This window comes from Pteropus medius, unplaced genomic scaffold, assembly GCF_902729225.1.
Source record: "Pteropus medius unplaced genomic scaffold, Ma_sr-lr_union100, whole genome shotgun sequence".
Taxonomy (NCBI): Eukaryota; Metazoa; Chordata; class Mammalia; order Chiroptera; family Pteropodidae; genus Pteropus; species Pteropus medius.
In genome coordinates, this window is record NW_024342473.1 from 12,311,631 (window position 1) to 12,329,788 (window position 18,158).

The 18,158-nt window shown below is 47.7% G+C and overlaps 1 protein-coding gene across 1 annotated transcript in view; it reads left to right on the top strand.

The window, feature by feature from the left end:
- The window catches only part of MEGF11 (multiple EGF like domains 11), a 318,172-nt gene that overhangs the window by 88,627 nt on the left and 211,387 nt on the right, over window positions 1–18,158 (top strand). The gene's annotated exons all lie outside the window — the stretch shown is intronic.

The following is an 18,158-nucleotide window of genomic DNA, read 5'->3' on the forward strand; positions in this document are numbered from 1 at the left end:
CATTAATTCCCTTTTAACAAGGATTTACTTCCTTTCCACTTTTTAACATTTTAAATCAGAAAAGGATCTTTTGAAAATACAACTTTGGACAAATCGATCCCTTATTTGAAATCTTCCAGTGGCTACCTATTTATCTCAGGACAGAGTCGTGGCTCACAGGCGTGTTGGTGTGTCGTGTTCTGGGGCTGGCCCTTTCCAGCTCAACAAGTGCCACTGCCTCAGACTCTGCTGCCGCTAGATGAGCCAGTTTTACTTCCTCAAGTGCACCTGCTCTTTCTCCCTTTGCCCCAGCACTCCTGCCCTACCTGGCTTACTCTCCTGCCTCTTTGAGATCTCAGCATATGTGTCAGTGCCCCTCCCCAGATCCCTTGACAATGGCCTCAGATTCTGGGTCTTATCCCAGTACTGGAGAGTTGTTCTCACATGTTGTTTTCTCTCCTGTTAGCATCTGACTTGATATGTAACCAGGGCCTTGCCTGATGTCTGGCACTTACTAGGTGCTGCTGTGTTGAGTGAATGATTGGATGAAGAGCAAGGTGCTAGTCCCTGTTAGGAGACTGGCAAGACTCCTGGGCTGGGCCACCATTGGAGAGGGACAACGAGTCAGAATATAGGAGCAGGGACCAGGGTGGTAGCCAGATTACTAAGGCATGGGCATGGGAAGCATGGGTTGGGGAGGACAAAGTTGGAACAGGTGAGATGCCTGCCCGAGGCTCACCTTTGGATCTCATTGCCAGCTGAAGAGATTCAGGGGCAATCCAGGGACCTAGCAGCTATGAACTGGTCACCATTCACCCCTTAATCCCAGGTCAGGAAGGGAATTCTCATTACGCTTGCCTCAGAAAGAATGGCTTCAGGAGTGGGACCGAGTTTTCAGGTGGGAACATCATGGGAACCTGTAGGAAGCAGTTAGAGAAAGCAAAGGCAGAAGAAATGAGCCAAAAGGGGCCAAGAGGCTAAGGAGGAGTTGTGACACTCCACGAGAAGGTGCTGATTTTTGTAAACAACGCAGGACCAGGCTCTGCAGAACCCCACTTTGTTCTCTGCTATCACTGCCTTCAGGCTGCTCAGTGTATTGCAGGGACTAATGCCGCTCACAAGCTGTTGGGTCAACAGTGAGATAAGTTCAGAAATTGAGAGAAAGCACTAGAAACTCGATAGCAACTTGACATGGATACAGTCAGGGGAGTCCTTTCATTGGATGGAGGAGGGAGTGTCAAGTCATACCTGGCATGAACCACATGAAGTCAGGCACTGTAGGGCCAAGTAGCAGTCTGTGTCTTATTGGAAATAAATATAAACTGTTCTAGACTGTGAGGAACTCCTGCCCAAATGGTAACCACAGCTTGTCTCTTTCTCTCTCAAGGACAGAGCAAGAAGACATGCATCTTCTCAGCAGCCAGTAAAAGGGACTTCAGTTAGAAATCTGTAGGAATTAAAAGTTGTGATTAGCTGTCACTGTTGTCTGGAAGAAATGTAGACTTTTTTCCACTGAGGTCTTGAGAGAGACTATCCTTGGCTGCCTGGAGAGGAGAGGCCAACTGTGGCATCTAGAACAGCCTTGCTGCTGGAGGTCAATGTGATAATTCCCCACACATGAGTCATTTATTATACATTTTCAAAGCACTTTCACTTGCGATTAACTTTGTGATTTTTACAACCCACCTCCAGATAGAGTAAAGTTGGAATTATCATCCTCGCTTTATAGAATAGAGAGCTAAGAATCTGAGAGGTTAAGTCAGTTTCCCAAAGTTACCCAGAAAATGAAAAACAAAAAAGGATAAGAGACAACGCCCAGCGGTTTTTATCATCGGCAGTGAAGTGGAGCATGAGAGAACTGAAGGAGACAGCCATATGAACAGTACCTACTGTTTACTATGTGCTCATGTGCTCAGTAGTGATAGCAGTTATATTTGTTGATTTTTTACATTGTATTCAATACTGTGCATAATTACCTCATTTAATTTTCACAATGGATACAATTACCATCTCCATTTGCAGATGAGGAAACAGCCTGTGAGATTAAGTCATTTATCCAAAGTCGCTTGGCTAGAAATTAACTAAGCTGGTTCTTGATTCAGACCGGATAACTCTAGAGTGCGTTTTCTACATCACTGCACCATGTGCCAGAAGACACCTGCACATGATCCTCCCAGGTACATGTCACCAGTCTCATAGCTAGAAACTGAAGTTTGGTCACAATAGGGACTTGTTCCAGAGCCCCGTACCTATTGGAGTTCAACCCCATGTAGTCTGGGATTCAAGGTGAGCCTGGCTGATTCCTGAGCCCAGCAATTCTGGCACATCTGGCAGCCTCTCACAGCCACAAGCTCTGCCCCAGGGCCCGCAAGTTGTGCGGACAGGTCAGCCTGTGCCTTGGACCTAGTTTGCCCCTTTCTTCTCCATGTAGTAAGGACGAGAAAGTCAAATGTATTCAGTTCGGCACCTGGCAACTGCTTATTTTTAATGCCCGAGCTCCTGGCAGCTCCTTGTTATGTCACATCACATGGAAGATTTATGGCCACTTTGAAAGTGGCTTTGAAATGAGACAAAACTCAATATTGAATTTTTTTGCCTCTTCCCTTTGGGGTTTCAGGGCATATGATATCAGCTTCCTCCCCATTAGCATGTTTCTAACGAGAGCTTATTAAGGAGAATTTCATTGCAGCTCTCGGAATTTTCATTAGAGGAGGGAGGGGGAGGGAGGGCAGGACATAAGTAGATGGGAGATCCCAGGGCTCTCGAACCTGGGCCTGCACTTGGCTCCATCCTTCTCTAAGTGAACTCTGCTCTTGCAGGAGAGTCCCCACGGCTTTTCACTGTGGAGTTGGGCAGAAGGAACGTTGGTGGTCATACAGCAGGGCTCGTCATGCCGGAAGGACCTGAGTTGGCTCAGCCACTGCCCGGTGATGGGCAGGCCATCACTCTGCTTTGAGCTTCAGTCCCCCAACCTGTGCAATGGTGGCTAAGCTCTGTGGGGAGAAACGGTGTCCACTTTGTTCACTGCTGTCTCCTCAGTGCCTGGTACATCAGAGGTGCTCAGTAAACAATGGCGGAATAGATAGATGGTGGAGAGAAGAACGACGGGGTTGTTCCATGAATGGAATCAGCCATGGATGCTAGGACACCTGCTTGTTGGGTGTTTGCTCATTCCCCATCTATAGTTGGGCTGAGGTGTGTTGATTGGTACCCAGGGCACTTGTGCCAGCCCTGGCATGGTTAAGTGGGGGAACTACAAGCCCTGCTGCCCTGTGTCTGATGTGCTGTGGGGAGGGGTTGATGAACATTCCTGGTACAGCAACTTTGCCCTCTTTTTTCACCTGGACCTGGATGGCTTCTTGAAGGTGGATGGCAACTTCACTAACAGCTTAGCAGACCCTGCTTCTGCCACCCAATAACACTGTGATGGGGCAGAAGAGCCCTGTAAGTCCAGGGCAGAACCAGGATATTGGCAGGAAGGGGATACCCAGTCTGGGTACCTGTGTGCTGGAGTGAGAAGGGAGAAGGAGACAGAAAAGGGGTAAGGTCGGCTCTGCATAGGCTTTTATCTCAGGGTCCCAGTCCCTGCCCTCAGGGAGACCTCCTGGGTGGTTTTCAACCCTAGCTGCTCATTAGACTCAATGGGAAGCTTTAAAAAAATACTGATGCCCAAGCTCCACCCACAGAAATTGGGTTCTAACTGGCATGGAGTAAGGTCTCAAGCATGGATATTTAAAAATGTCCCTCGGTGTGCAGCCAGGGTTGATATCACTACTTAGTATGTGTATGTGTTGGGAGAGAGGAGTAAGATGTCTTGTCTGGAATGAGCGACCTCCCCTGCCTGTCACCCACTGGGGGAGCCACAGACCCTGCCCTGAGGTTTCTGGTGGAGACACCTTGATTTCTCCCTTCGCAGTTTCCCAGGGACTGGGGAGGTGCCACAGGAAAGCGTGAGGCGCCTATTACCACCTCTAGACAAGTGTCGGTCTTCTGTTTCTGTGCCACCGGGCCCCTACTCTGCTACTGAAACTCCGGGCCTTTCCCCACTCCTCCCCGGGTTCCACCTCAGGCTCTTCATCTTTAATGGGCTCTTCTAGGATCAGATGAGACAGGATGAGGTCATGCTTTGCAAAAAGCCCACAAGAAGGCGAGGGATTGTTAAGGTTGGGGAGACTGCAGAAGATGTCCGTCCTGCCAGTCCTGGGGAGAGAGGGCTGGGGAAAATAGTTTCTGAGGGCCCGGAAAAAGCAGGGCAGAGAGGAGTGGGATCAGGCTGTGGCTTCCCAGCAGAGAGAGTTAAATTCTGGAAGCTTTCCTATTGGTGTCAGGGAGAGACCCTGGCCAGCCACTGCAGTGCTTCTCTCTGTACCCAAGGAGAGGGAGGCTCCCTTGAGTCAGGGCTGGGTGAATGGGCTAGAAGGGCAGCAGACACTGGGGTTGACTGAGGGACGGGTAGATTCAAGGTGCCCAGAATCCAACATGCCTCCAGGGGGATCTCACCATTCCCCTGTCTCCTTGCTTGCCCCCAAGGAGGCTCTGCTCCAGGGCCTCCCTTCCCTTTTCTGGAAGCATATGGAGTGGGAGGGGTGCTGGATTTGGGGGTCCAAAGACATGGATTTAATGTCAGTTCTGTCTGCTGTCAGCTATGCGACCTTGGGCAAGTCCCTATCTTCTCAGGCTCAGTTCCTCATGCAAAATCATAAACCTGCTCTTTGATTCATCGATCCAGTCACTGGCTCTGAGCCAGGTGCTGAGAGCACTGGGAGGGAGCTCTCCTCCCTGCCATCTGCTCTTGCTGCAGAGAACCACTGTTTAGAACCACTCTAAGGAGCTGTGAGGGACCTCAACTAGAGTTTACATTTGGCTCTAAATTTATAGGACCGTCAGTCAATGCCCTTTTATCAATGGGGAAACTGAGGCCCAGAGAAGCTGTTAAGAGTTTTCCCATGGTCCTATAGCTGGTGGGTGATGTTGGAAAGTACAAACTCTGGCCTTTAAGCCCATGTCCTCTCCTCAGGCAAGACCACTCACTTGGGAAGTGATTCTAGCTTCTTAACAGGAAGCAGCCCAGAGAGGGGCAGTGACTCATTCAGGGTCACACAGCCAACTATTGGCAGACCTAGGTGAGACACCTTGTCCTGGGTTTCTCTGTCCCTAGCCTGTTTAGGGTGCCCGGCTCAGGCCATTGTCAGATCCCATAGGCAGCCTCACCAGCAGATTCTGTCCCCTCACAGCAGCCGCTCCAGGCTGCGGGCTGCACTCGCTCGCTTGCTCACTCACTCTTCCCACATTTATATGCTGACGCATAGATGCACAGCTCTGCCGTTTGGCTTTAGTGATTGCTCCACAGTGGATGAAATTGGTTTGAAATAAATGTCTCCTCTGCCTTCCTCCCTAGGGGTGATTTTATCCTCATCTCCACTTTCTGGAGTGATCCAGAGTCTGGCATGCGCCTGTTCTGTCTAGATATATCTTTTGATGCAAAGATGTTGCCAGGGCTACTGCTGAGCCAGATGTTTCTTGAGAGCCGTGGGGAGGTGGCTGCAGAATTCCACAGTGCACTACCTCTTCTCTGTTGCCTCCGACCCATCCCCCCATCTGGCTTCCAAGCAGAGCTGAAGGTGAAGAAGGACTAGGAGTGCTCTCACTTTTTAAGGTATTAGAATATTTTCTGGGTGGGGCCCAGAATGGGGAGGGCCCTGCTCCTTCCTGGGACACAAATCACTGTTCTGTCTTGCTAGGAAACTGGCTCCTTTCATAATAGAAGAAACTCCATGTTCTCTGAGGGCCGAGGAGATACAGAGGGATCCCGTGTGTAATTATTGTCCCATACAGATCTCTTGCCAGTTGTCACTGTCCTGTGCCCCAAGCTAGCACTGAGGGTAGAGAATGAGAGGTAGGGCTTATTCCCTTAAAAGCCTGTCCCCAACCTCTCCCTTATTCCTCAACGCGCAGCTGAAGCAGGTAGGCCAAGGGATGACACAAAGGAAACAGTAGACATTGTAAATTAAGATAATCTGGTCTGGGGGGTCTGGCGTCCTCACCTGCAACCTAAGCTGTACTCAGGAATGTCTCCCCGCACAGCTCCTGTAGCAGAGGCACACAGCCTCCTCACATATCTCCTGGCGTCAGAGCCATAGAGACCTTAAAGACTCTCTAGTGCTTTCTCAGCTAGGTCCAAGAGAGAATTCATCCTTAATGCCCTATGTCATCCACAGTATATAATGGGTTGGCTTTTCTGCTGTGCATCTAGAACAGTATGAATTATGTACCATTGTTGGGAGAATTGAGAAAATAGTGCCTGAAGCATTTTCTGGGTTCTGTGGTTCAGATGAGGAACGCTGGCTAAGAAAGACTTCCTCTCAGCTAATAAAGGGCAATGAAGCACCAAGAAGGTAGGAGACTAGCCCAAGGTCACACAGCTAGCTGAAGCCATTCCTTTTCTCACAATAGCATAGTGTCCTCCCTTCTTCTGCTCAAATTTAGTGAGCATGGGGGAAACTCTGATCCAAAGAGATGACCCCACCCCTCCCCAATACATCATACATGACACGTACACATACATGTACATGCATGTGTACACATGTACACACATATATACACATGTACAGACATACAAGCACACACACACGCGGGCTCTTAAGTCTGAAAGGCATAGTACTGGACAAGCAGGTAGTCTCAAATTCAGATCTAGTTCATCCGCTTCCAAACTGTGAACCACCTTTTGTCACCTGCAAATAGAGATCATAATACCTACTTCACAGAGCCACTGTGAAGACTAGTGAGATGGGCTGGGTGCCTGGCACAGGGCAGGCTCTCAGGAACCATTCATTACCTGCTTTCTTCTTGTGCTCAGTAAGCTGCGCCCTGGTTGGCAAGTGAACTGTACATTCACTGTTTGACTCAGTCTACATCCCGTTTCTTATCCAACAAGGCATATCTACAGAGTAATCTTAGTAAGTGTTCTCAGTGTGCTGAATATGGCATGAGTGCCCGATGCTCACTTGAGTTCAAAATTTCAGCCCCAGGCCCCCAAACTCAACTCCTATCCTCCCATTCTCTTTTTCTTGCCTCTCCCTCTCTTGGCACAACCAAACATCTGTGTGTCAGAAGCCTACCATGGTTTAGCAAGCTTTTGGCCTGCCTCCTGGTCTTCCTACCTCACTGAGTCCCTGTATGTGTTATGGCAAATTTAGAAATTTGTGGGCACACCACAGAATTAGAACGTTGGGGAAGCATGGTTCAGACTTGGCACAAGCTTTCCATTTTCTACATCTCGGTGATTCAGCATAACGAAGCTTAGTGCCTCATAGCCAGGCCTGCCTGGGGAAAGGGCAGGAAGCAACTGGAGAAGCTGGAGTCAGAGAGGGTCCCTGCCCCACTGTCATTTTGCCTTGAGGAATGGGAGGTCCAGATTCCTGAATTTCCTGTTGAGTTGGAAGTTAAGCAGAGAAGACCTTTTTGTGGTTCCAAGGCCTGCTACCAAAAACCCTTTTGCAATTGTGCCCTTTTCCTTTCCTGCCTTGGTAAGTGGATTATGATGAGTGGGATCAAATCTCCCTGGATTTATTGAGATTTTGCATGATTTGCGGGTCATCATTGCTAAAGGCCTTGTCATTGTTCAGGAAGGGGTATGAAATGAGAGAAATGAAGCTGAATAAATTGTCAACGCAGAAGCTAGCCTTGGAAACTGCTTTTCAGGAGAGGAAAAAAAATCTTACTGGCTCTGCAGTGGGAAAGCATCAGATGAGAACCAAGCCTGATGGACACCAGTGGGTGTGGTCAGCTTCTTTGGTGGCATTCCATTTAATGGAGGTTTGGTTACATTATTTTTTGGATACTGATGCTCAGGATGGCCTGTGCCCAGCTGGACCTAACTCAGTGACTTGACTCAAATCTTCCTCACTTCCTCCTCATATTGTAGCCATGCCTCTCTCGGTCCTAAATGCCTCAGCCAGCATTGTTCCATGGAATGCTCAGAAGGAGCTGCTCTGACATGTTAAGCTTTTTAATTTAGCACACATCGTGCATATATGCCCCTAGACAAAACGGAATTGATTTATAATTCTCTTAATGGAAGCACAGACTTTAGTTGCTCCAGAAATAGATCGTTACCTCTGCCACCTTTTGTAATTTTTTCCCTCTTGTTTTTTTTTTTTTCTAACACCACTGTGGTCTAAAAATATGACGTTTTATTTCAAGCCCTCTCCCCTAATCCACTAAATGCCAGACATTTCTTTTTAGACCTTTAATTTATAGGATGTTTGTTCGGTTTCACTTCATTAATTAATGTTCTTCCCAGGCCCCCATGCCAGAGTCTTTGTGTAATGTTCTTTTACAGTAAGCAGGTGCTTTTATCCTTAATGAACAATTTCCTGGAAAATCCTGAAATAAACAACGAATAATCAGGCCAGGAACACAATGAATCTGGGAGTCGTGTGCCATTCTGCAAATTAAACCTGGGGAGATGAAGGACAGATTTTTATCTGCCATAGTCCTATTTTAGTGGCTCCTTCCTTTGGGAAGGGGGGCAAGGGGTATTGATGTTGTGGAAGGCGAGTGAGCTTCTCGCTCCTCCAGGAAACAGAGTTCAGAGGAACTGTTTTATTACAGACACGTGCGGCTACGGAGGTGGTTGTCAGATACAGCCTAGGCTGGAACATAGACAAGTTGGCCTCTGGTTCCAGTCTTGGAATCATCTCTAACTTAGACTGTGGGTCAGCTGGGGCAAACTTCAAACTTATCGAAATTCATTTTCAGTCCTTTTCTCTCTATTCTAGCAGAATTGCCCCACCCCAAGGAGGTAGATCTTATTGGAGGACCCTAACAAATTTGTTCTTTCTCTGTGCACACTCCGCAGGTGTATATGCACTTCATTCTCCCAGCCCCCAGCAAGAGGGCAATGACCATATTTTACCCAGTGTTTTACTGTTTACAGGCCCTTCTCATAATCTGATCTCTTTGGCTTCTCAGAGCCCTGTTAGTCAGGTTTTCTTACTATTCCCACTTTTACAGAGGAGGAAGCTGAGACTCCCAGAGGTTCATGGACCTGCCCAAGATCACACATTGATAAGAAGCAGGCTGAGATTAGGACCCAGGAAAGGAGTCCAGGGCTCCAGGTGCTTGTTACCCCTGGAGGAACAGAGTCTGTGGGGGTCCAGAGAATTAGGTGAAGCGCCCCACGCCAACCTAATTGGACTGCAAGCCAGAATTCATCAGTGTCATTGACAAAGGGCTGCAATAAATTCCTTTTAAAATCGGAATACCCGATTCATTTATTATACTGAATAGAGCTGACAAAATCGTACGTTATCCATCCATTTTTGTGTTGTAAGATCATTTTGGGTCTTTGAAATGGCATAATGTTTTCCATCACAGCATGGATATAATCACAGCATGGACACATGCCACACAATTGTAATGGCAGTTTCCCCCCAGCTTGGCTCCAAGGGCTGCCTGGGAAGCTTCATGAAGTGGCCTGTGTCCCTGGGGGTAGCAGGCTGAGGGCTCAGTGAATCTTTGCTCTTTGCGAAAATGCACCCCAAAGAACAGTCAGGGAGAATCTGGGCCAGGAGGAGGGTAAGCAATTGGGGAGCTGCCCAAAGGGCCCTGTCTTTTTGTTTTCAAAATGAAGATGGCTTTATTGTGGTTTTTCAGATTTTAAAAATTGAGACCAGCTCATCACAGAAAATGGGAACATACAGAGAGTATAGAGAAGAAAGTAAGTCATCAAGTCATCTAAGATATCATCACCCAGATATCTGTGTCAGTGTTTTTAACATCCTCCTGGACATCTTTCTATTCTCGATCGCTCTCAGTTCACACACACCAACACACATACACACATACAACATTTTATTACAAAAGTGATTATAATGTTTATGTTGTTTTGTAACCTGTATTTTTCACATAATAATACATCTGAATTTAACATATATTATCTTAAAATATCTTTGCTTTTCCAATTATAGGGATCATGCTTATTGTAAGAAACACTAATATAACATGAAAGTTTGACTTAGAGCAAGTCCTATGACATTGTTGCCCCCAAAGATGACAGTATTTATGCTCTAGTATATAGGCTTCCATGTTTTTCTACTCAACAATATTTTTAATATTTGCATAATATTTTGTCATGTAAACATGGTAGAATTTATTTAGCAAGGACTCCACTGATTTAGGCATTTAGGCTGTTTCAATGCTGCAACAAATATCTCTTTATTAAGAGATGATGCGACAAACATTCTTGACCTAAGCTTGGCCTTGGTTAATTTTTAAAAATTAAATTGCTGAAGCGGAATGCTGGGTTAAAGATATACATTAAAATATGTTGTTATATATTGCCAAGCTGCTTTCCAGAACACACCAATGTACATTTTTACTATCAGTGCATAGGTTTAAGACCCTTCAGGTTTTGGGACAATTGATATCTATCTTCAGAGTCTCCTGGTCTAGATATATAAGGAAGGTTCCAGAAGGAAACCTGGAGAGGCTGTGCTAGTCTGACGCCATATCTGCAAGCTGACAGCCAGGCTCTCCTGTTTACCTCCTGACTGGGGGAGTGGTGGTCCCTGAGGTGTGATGAGGCAGAGGCTACCCTGGTGTGGACACTGGATTGGAATAGAGGACAAGACAAGAGGCCAGTCTTTTAAAGGGTGCTGAGGATAGGACAGAGAGGTGGGCAGGAACTAAGAGTCCCAACTGTCACAGTGCCACTGATACCTACATTTTCAGTACTGAGCTGCAGTGTAATTGTCATGAGAACCTGTTCTCTTCTTCCCATGTAGTCAAAGAGGAAAAGTAGGCTCAGAACAGTGAAATGAGTTCTCCAGGATCCAAGACTAGAATCCGTTTCTCCTGCCTCTTCTGCTTTATCATCTCCTTGCTGCTGGGAGGTGGGGCAAACCCAAGGTTGGGAGGAGGGTGAAGAGAGAGGAGAATGTGAGGAGGGGAAGGGCAAGGAAAGGAGACACATTGTACGTGAGCTTGTAGAGCCGGAAGCATCCAAAAGACAATGCAGTCTGGCCCCAGCATTAGGGACAAGCAGAGAGTGAAGTTCAAGGAGGGAAAGCCACCTTTCCCAGGCCACACAGCAAGTTAGTGACTTAGCAGACAGAGGGGCAGAATCCGCCTTTGGGAAGCTGAACTGCTCTTGAGCTGAGCTATAACTCAGTAGGGAAGACCCAGGGGGCAGAGGAAGTGCAGCTGCGGTGAGTCCTGAGCTGGGAGGCTGGACAAGCTTGTGAACGAGGTTGGTTTCCCTTCAGTGAGACAGCCTAATCAGGAGTAGATTCAGGGGCAACCGGACTAGAGATGGACCAGATTCAATGTGTGGGGGACCTATGGGGGACGTTAAGCATCGATCCTACAAAGGTCTGATTTCCCATCACACTTGCCTGAGGCTTCCTGCCAGGAAAAGGCCTCATGGCTTTGAATTAAGCCACATCCTGGGTTAACTGCCCTTTTATGGTGTTACCCCATACCCTCCGGCAGGTTTTTGGGGTGGTCTTGGGGCAGGGCCCTGCTTGAGTTGTCTGTGTGTCCACAGTGACTGGTAAGTATTAAATAAATGTTTGCTGAGTGGATGGATGAAAGGTGAGACTAGTCTTGATAATTGTATTGTTGAGACTGACACAGGAGTCACCATACAGTCAAGCTTAGGTTTTCTAGCAAAGGATTTTTCCATCAGTATTTTTCCCTCAGCTTCTTAGAAATTCTGGAAGTCAGAATTATGGGATTGGAAGGATCTTTGAGGTAGGTTATATGAGTCAGGAGGAAACTAATAATTTACTGAGTACCTTCTACATGCCAGATGCTGGGCCAAACACTAATAGCTCTGTGAAGTTGGTCTTACCTAATGTGATGGATGCACAACACTCGGCCCCAGAGTGGGTAAATGATTTTATCTAGGTTATGCAGCCAGTAAGGTGGAGTCAGGATTCGAGTCCAATTTTGTCTCATTCCACCATTCCCTTCACATGAGCCCTGCTACCAACATGTCACCTAGGGGCAGTTTCCCCTCCTCTGGGACGAAGCAGTGGACACTTGATGCTCTTAGTATGATACCACGAGGCTTGCTATCCAGCCTATCATCTTCACAGCTCAGCCCAGTGGGAGACTTGGCCTTCCAATGATGAATGATTGGATTTCCAGGGCCCCGTCCATCAGTGCTGTTTTCTCTGGGCACTCGTGGTCTGAGAAATATTTGTTCAGAGTAGGCAGGAATTGGGGACTAATCCCCACCAGGTTTCATGGCCCTGAGTGATTGATTTGTCTTTGGCGGTTTTGTATTTGTGGCTTTGATTTAATGCCAGGGCACCCGGGGGCTCCCATAGTCTGAGAACCCTACAGCTCCAGGAGAGGGTGGGGGCGGGAAGCAGACAGTCCTGGAGTCGGCTGGATTGCCGGGGAAGGACAGACAGCCTCAGGGTTTGTCCAGGCCAGCTGAATGTGCCCTGATTTGCAAAGAAATCGAAAGATGGAGATAATTGCTTTGTGAGAAATGGAATGGCTTAAGAACACAGATAAATTTTCTCCTTTCCTTTTCAGAGGGCCTGAAGGCTGGGGGTACAGCTGCTGTCTGCTTGGGACGTGGAGGGTTGATGGCCCAGAGCTCAGAGGCTGCGCACAATGTGGGGGAGGTGGGTGTTTTATTAGTTTGGCAGTTTTTATACCCTGAGCCCACCCTCCACCCTATGGGCCCTGGGACACATCCCATCCATTTGGTCTCTGCAGGGCTTGAGGGTGCAGGGGACAGGACAGTCTTCTGACCCTAATTAATGGGGGCTGCAAGCCTCTCTGTTGCCATTTTCAGGATTTGTAGCCTGAGGCTTCCCCTGGCAAGGAGAAAGCAGAATTTATTAGGGTGATGGAGCCCCCAACTCAGAGGAAGACATTTACCATGTCTCAGGAGGGAACTACAATCCTCTCTATTTATCCAGTGGGGAGGAAACTGGCAGGGCCTCCACGTTGGTGCTGGGATGTGTTCCTACAGTCAAGGAAGCACTCTTGGGTGATTAAGAGATGCGGATTTACTTTTAAAACTTTTTTTTCTTAAGTGCAAGGAGATTAGAAAGCGTTCCACATAAACCTGGCCCCAGGCGGGGCTGCTGGAGGGCTGGAGGCTTCATCAAGGCAAAGGGTGAAGCCTCTTAATTATAGGCTGATCGCAGTTCCTCTTTCATCTCACACTAATCAGACCCCAGCAAGGGCAGTAAACAGAGAGGGGCTGGGGACTGGGAGCCAGCGGAGAGTGCAGCGGGCGGATGAAGGGCAAGGTCTGCTAGACAGGATGATCACCTTGGTGTTGCCCCCTTATGAGTAAACTTGGCTTTTTTGTTTTATTCAGAAAAAAAAACCCAAAAACCAAAAAAAACACCAGGTGTGTGTGTGTGTGTGTGTGTGTGTGTGTGTGTGTTTTCTATAAATTGAAGATAGAAATCTTTCTATATACGCCCACATGCTGGGAGGAATTTGAGGCATTTGTTTCATCAGTCTCATTTTGGGGTTTGCTTCTGTTGCTTTCTGAGCCTGAAAGCGCTTTTTGATGAGGTGCTTGGAACACCAGTCAGCCCCCAGTTGCAGCTTGAGCTACTGAATGGGCTTCAATGCCCCCCTTGTGTTGGTTCCTGGAGCAGACGTACCCTGGTGCTCATGGGATGGCCCAGGCAGGAGTCTGAATCACTCTCAGGATGTCACAGTGCCCTCTGTATCCATTGCCAACCAACTGATGTCTCAGCGATGCAATGTTAATGCAGTGCAGAATGCCCCCTGCAGTATGACCTGCTGTAGGGACAGATCTTCGCTGGCCTCTGTCAGGTCAGACACAAGCAATGTGGCTGATTCTGAGGCTCAGGATGGCTGAGATCGAGGAAGTGGCTGGCTATAGGGTCAACAATCAGTTGACAAAGTTGTATTGAGCTCCCTCTCCATGCAGACAATGCTCTGGGAGCTGGTGACAGCAATGAACACAACAGACCAAAACCCTCGTCCTTGTGAAGTGTGATAAGGGAAAGAAAATGACATGCAGGTTCTAAAGCTGGCTGGAAGAGCTTAGGCCACATCTAGATGGTTCATATACGAGAGGAAAAATTTCCAAAGCTAGTAACAACTGTTCAGCAGTTGGGACAGGGATGGCAAGTGCATGGCGTCTGAGTGTTCCTCTCCCATCCAGTGCCTATGACTGGCATTACTAACCAATCATGTCACGCTCTCCCACTGAGCTCCAGTTTCTCAGCATAGCATTCCAAGCAACCATTATTGATTGGTTCCCAGTGATATATGAGTAGAAATCTCCCAGGGCCCCCCAAATAGTGCCTGACCACTGCCATCCCTGCCACTAATACAAAGTTGTTGAGAAGGAAGGGCTCCCTGGAAGAGATTGGGATAGACAGAAAGCAGGTTCCAGGTATGTGGACCAGGCTCCAGTTTAAAGATTTTGGCACAGTCAGGAGGTCTAGGCAGGTGGTGGAAGCAAAGCAGGTGGGGGAGGATTTTTGCACAGATGGACCGTGAGGTCATAACAATGCATCCCAGGGCAGAGGCCATCTGTTTGTCTGTCTGCCCTCTACCCTAGTTTTATGCGTCTTGGCTAATATAAGCAGCTGGTGTCTTCCCATGTGTGTTCTGAACTCTACAGGTGCTGCTGATGGCAGGGCCCCAGCAGAAGGCAAGGGCCTCCAGAGGATGTCACCATCTCTAAGATCTCAGCCTGCAGCACCAGCCCAGGCCAGAGCCAAGGTCCAGGCAGGGAGGAGGGATCCTTCGCTATGATGTCAGTGTCTCTTAACTACCCAGTGGCAGATTCTCTTTAACACTACTTGCCAGGCACAGAAAGCCCTCAAGTGTGTTAGAATAAAGTGAATACAAACTCTAAGGAAGCAGATTGACAGGACCAGCCCTCCTTCAGACTTGACCTTGAGGGAGAGGAACAGAGTTTTCAAAATGGGTATCCTGAGGACGTCTGCTCCTGGAGTGGTCACTAGAAAGAGGTCTGTGGGAAACACTGGGTGAAACAAAGTAAAGAGGTCTCTACTTCAGGTCTTTTCAGAGCCTAAAGTATGCTTAGATATACAGTGGGTATTTAAATTGAGGATGTAGCATGCAGCATTTCCTGAATTTATTCACTCATGGGAACCTTTGTTTGGGAGATTTCTATCAACATCTATCTCATGGGACTAGTGTTCCATAGGACCCAATTTTGGAAACACCTCCCACAGTTTCCCACATTTCCCACCACTGCTCCACAGTACAAGCCCTCTGCTGCCCAGTCCTCTAATACCACCTGCACATTTTGGCCTCCATGTCCTTGCTTATGCTGTACCTGCCCCAGAAATGCCCTTCCTTTGTCCTCTACCTTTCTATATTCTGTCCCTCTTAAGTTCCCTTCATTCCACAAAGTCTTCCACAGGCCCCACAGTGGGACTTAACCACTAGCTGCCTTAGTCTCCTCAAATAGACTGCAGCTGACGTGTGTAATTTCTCTGTGTCCTCCACAGCCCAGCCCAGGCTAGGCAGCTGGTGCTTCAGGAGTGCTCAGTTGGTCAGTTCAGGCCATAGCAAGTGTGCACACTGACTACACCTGTGGGCAGGTGTGAGTGACTCACCTCCTGGCCGCCTTCTCTCCCCTTCAACCCCAATGCCTAGTTCGGGTATAAAGCACACATACCCCGCAATGGGAAAAGAAATTTCTCCACCTCTGGAACTCCGCTGCCTTCCTCTGCTTCTTAATATGCAGGAAGCATGGCCAAGAGGAAAGGGAACCTGCTGATCTATTTACACGTTCTCTTCCTCGGAAGTGAAACCAGGGGCATTTTCTTATTTAATTATTAATGCCCTAAATCAGATGGTGCCCGATACGTTAACCTCTGTCACTCCAAATGGAGTTGGCCTAATAACCACTGTGGCAGGATTGATTTTCCCTCAGTCATCACATAAGCATATGTCTTTGGGATCCATCCTCTGAGAGAGCCCAGGGAAGCCCCATTAACGTTAATAGCCACGAGTTGCCCCCACGTGTAGACAGCTTCTTTTTGTCTACTCTTCACTTCACCTCAGTGACACGTCTAAGTAGAAGCACTTTTTCTAAAATCAGTTCCCAAAAGCTACTGACTGGTTCAGCTTAGGACCTGACCCCACCTTCAAGGTGCTTGCAGATGTACTGGAAAGATGAAGTAAATATGTGGAAAGACGTCAGTGCAATATGGGGAGTGATCAGTGTGGGATTGTGTAGCCAGACTGTAAGGAGTGTAGTGTGCCTGGTGCCAAGCCCTGCAGAGGGAAGAGGGGACTGGGGGCCTGAGCTGGGTCTCCTGTGGATGGTATTTGGATATGCAGAGTTGAGGAAGAAGAGGATTGAGGGTTGAGGGCCAGGGAGCAGTGTGAGCAAGGCCGGGGTTGGGGGTGGGGGTGGAGAGAAGATCAGCTGACCCAGGATGGAGGACTGGATGATAAGGTTATAGATTGGGCCAGATTCAGAGAAAAAGTCTAAGGACTGAGGGTGGTGTCTGAGAGGAGTCATCTCTTCTACCCTCAGGCTGATGTCCTTCTACCCGCTGCATGCAACTATGGAGATGGGCTTGGCGTCGGGTAGGGAACTTTGTGAATGCTGGGAATGGGGCTGGTCAAGGCTAAGGTGTGAGTTATGGGGAGCCCCCCTGCCCTGCAAGCCTTAATGCATTTAGACCGTTGGTCTAAATGTCGCCTAGATGGCTGTATCCTGTGTTTCCCTATCCATCTCCACTCTATGTGTGTTTATCCAAACACCCATCATGCTCTCTGTGCCCCAGTATCCAGGTAACTCATTGCCAGTGGGTGTCAGCTGAACTGTCCTGTCCAGACCTAACTCTGAGAGAAAGAGATTTTCACTAAGATTTAAAAAGATTGCCCCAATTACAACAATGATCCATCTTTGGTTACCTCCATCTCCTACTCCTCTCCTGTCACCATGAATCAAAGGGGTCCAGAGATACATTCTCCTCTTGTCTAGGTGGCCTCATCCTTTGATGTTTTAAACATCAAAGATGCATTTTACAACTGCATCTTCATAAATTTGAAGATTCAGTTGAGGAGTCCTTTTGGGAGAATGCTGGAGATTACTGGAGTAGTCAGAGTAATGAAACGGGACCATAGAGACAACCAAGATGAGGCAATCTCCGCAGTTGGCATTCAGACTCCATGCCTTTCAGAGTGCCTGTCCCTTTGTTTATTTCTTTATTTGATTTACTTGATGCCTAATCAGCCTGAACCCCACCTGGAAGAAGATGCTCATTGCCAAGACTCAATGCCATGTCCCGGGTAGGCTCTTTCTTGTCCTGGAAGTATCACCTCCTCTTTGAGGAGAATAGGTTAAAATGACCTGAGTGCTGTAGGAACTCCATCTGTGAAGATCACTCTGTCGAGGTGGGATTAGATTTCTGAGGACTGGGGGTGGAGCGGGGTGAGCTGATGGGGGAGATAGGAGTGGCTGTGGCTTTTGTACTCCTAAACTCTGCAAATTGAGCAGAAACACCAAGTTGCTTTTCTCTTTCCTAACTGATTTTCAGAGCACATTTAGTCAGATTATTTCCAGATCTTGAAGAGAGAGAAAAATCTCATTAATCATTAATTTGGACCCCTACAGTTATACAGAATTGGTGACAATTTGTTTATCTTTGAAGGCACTGCTGAGAAAGAGTTTAACAGGGAAATTATTGGGGATGGAGAGGAGAGCGTTTAACTTTTTAGAAAGACAGGAGCTCCATTTAGCTTCCCTCTGGGTACAAATGGGGACGTGTGCAACATCCATGCCACTCTTCTCTGTCTCCAAGAAGGGTAAATGCTTTCTCATCTGTAAACTCAGGGCCAACAGACTAGAAATCCCCAACCATTTCAAGCCCAGGGACCTCCATGTCAAAATATTTTTAATACCATCCCTGCCCCCAGTTCATGGAAGTTGCATTTTTTCAGTGTGGTTGATTGAGAAGAAAAGCTACTCTGAATTCAGTAAAGCTTTTAATCAAACCACAATAGCATCTATGTACACATGAAAAATAGTGCCATCTTTCTGGTTTATAATGTCCATTCAGCCTACAGCCAATGTTTGAGCATATAGGAATTCTAGATCCCCTGGAGGTGGCTCTGGAGCCCTCTGCACCCCCTCCAGGTGGGAGCCCTTGGGCAGTTCTCTAAGGCTATAGGAC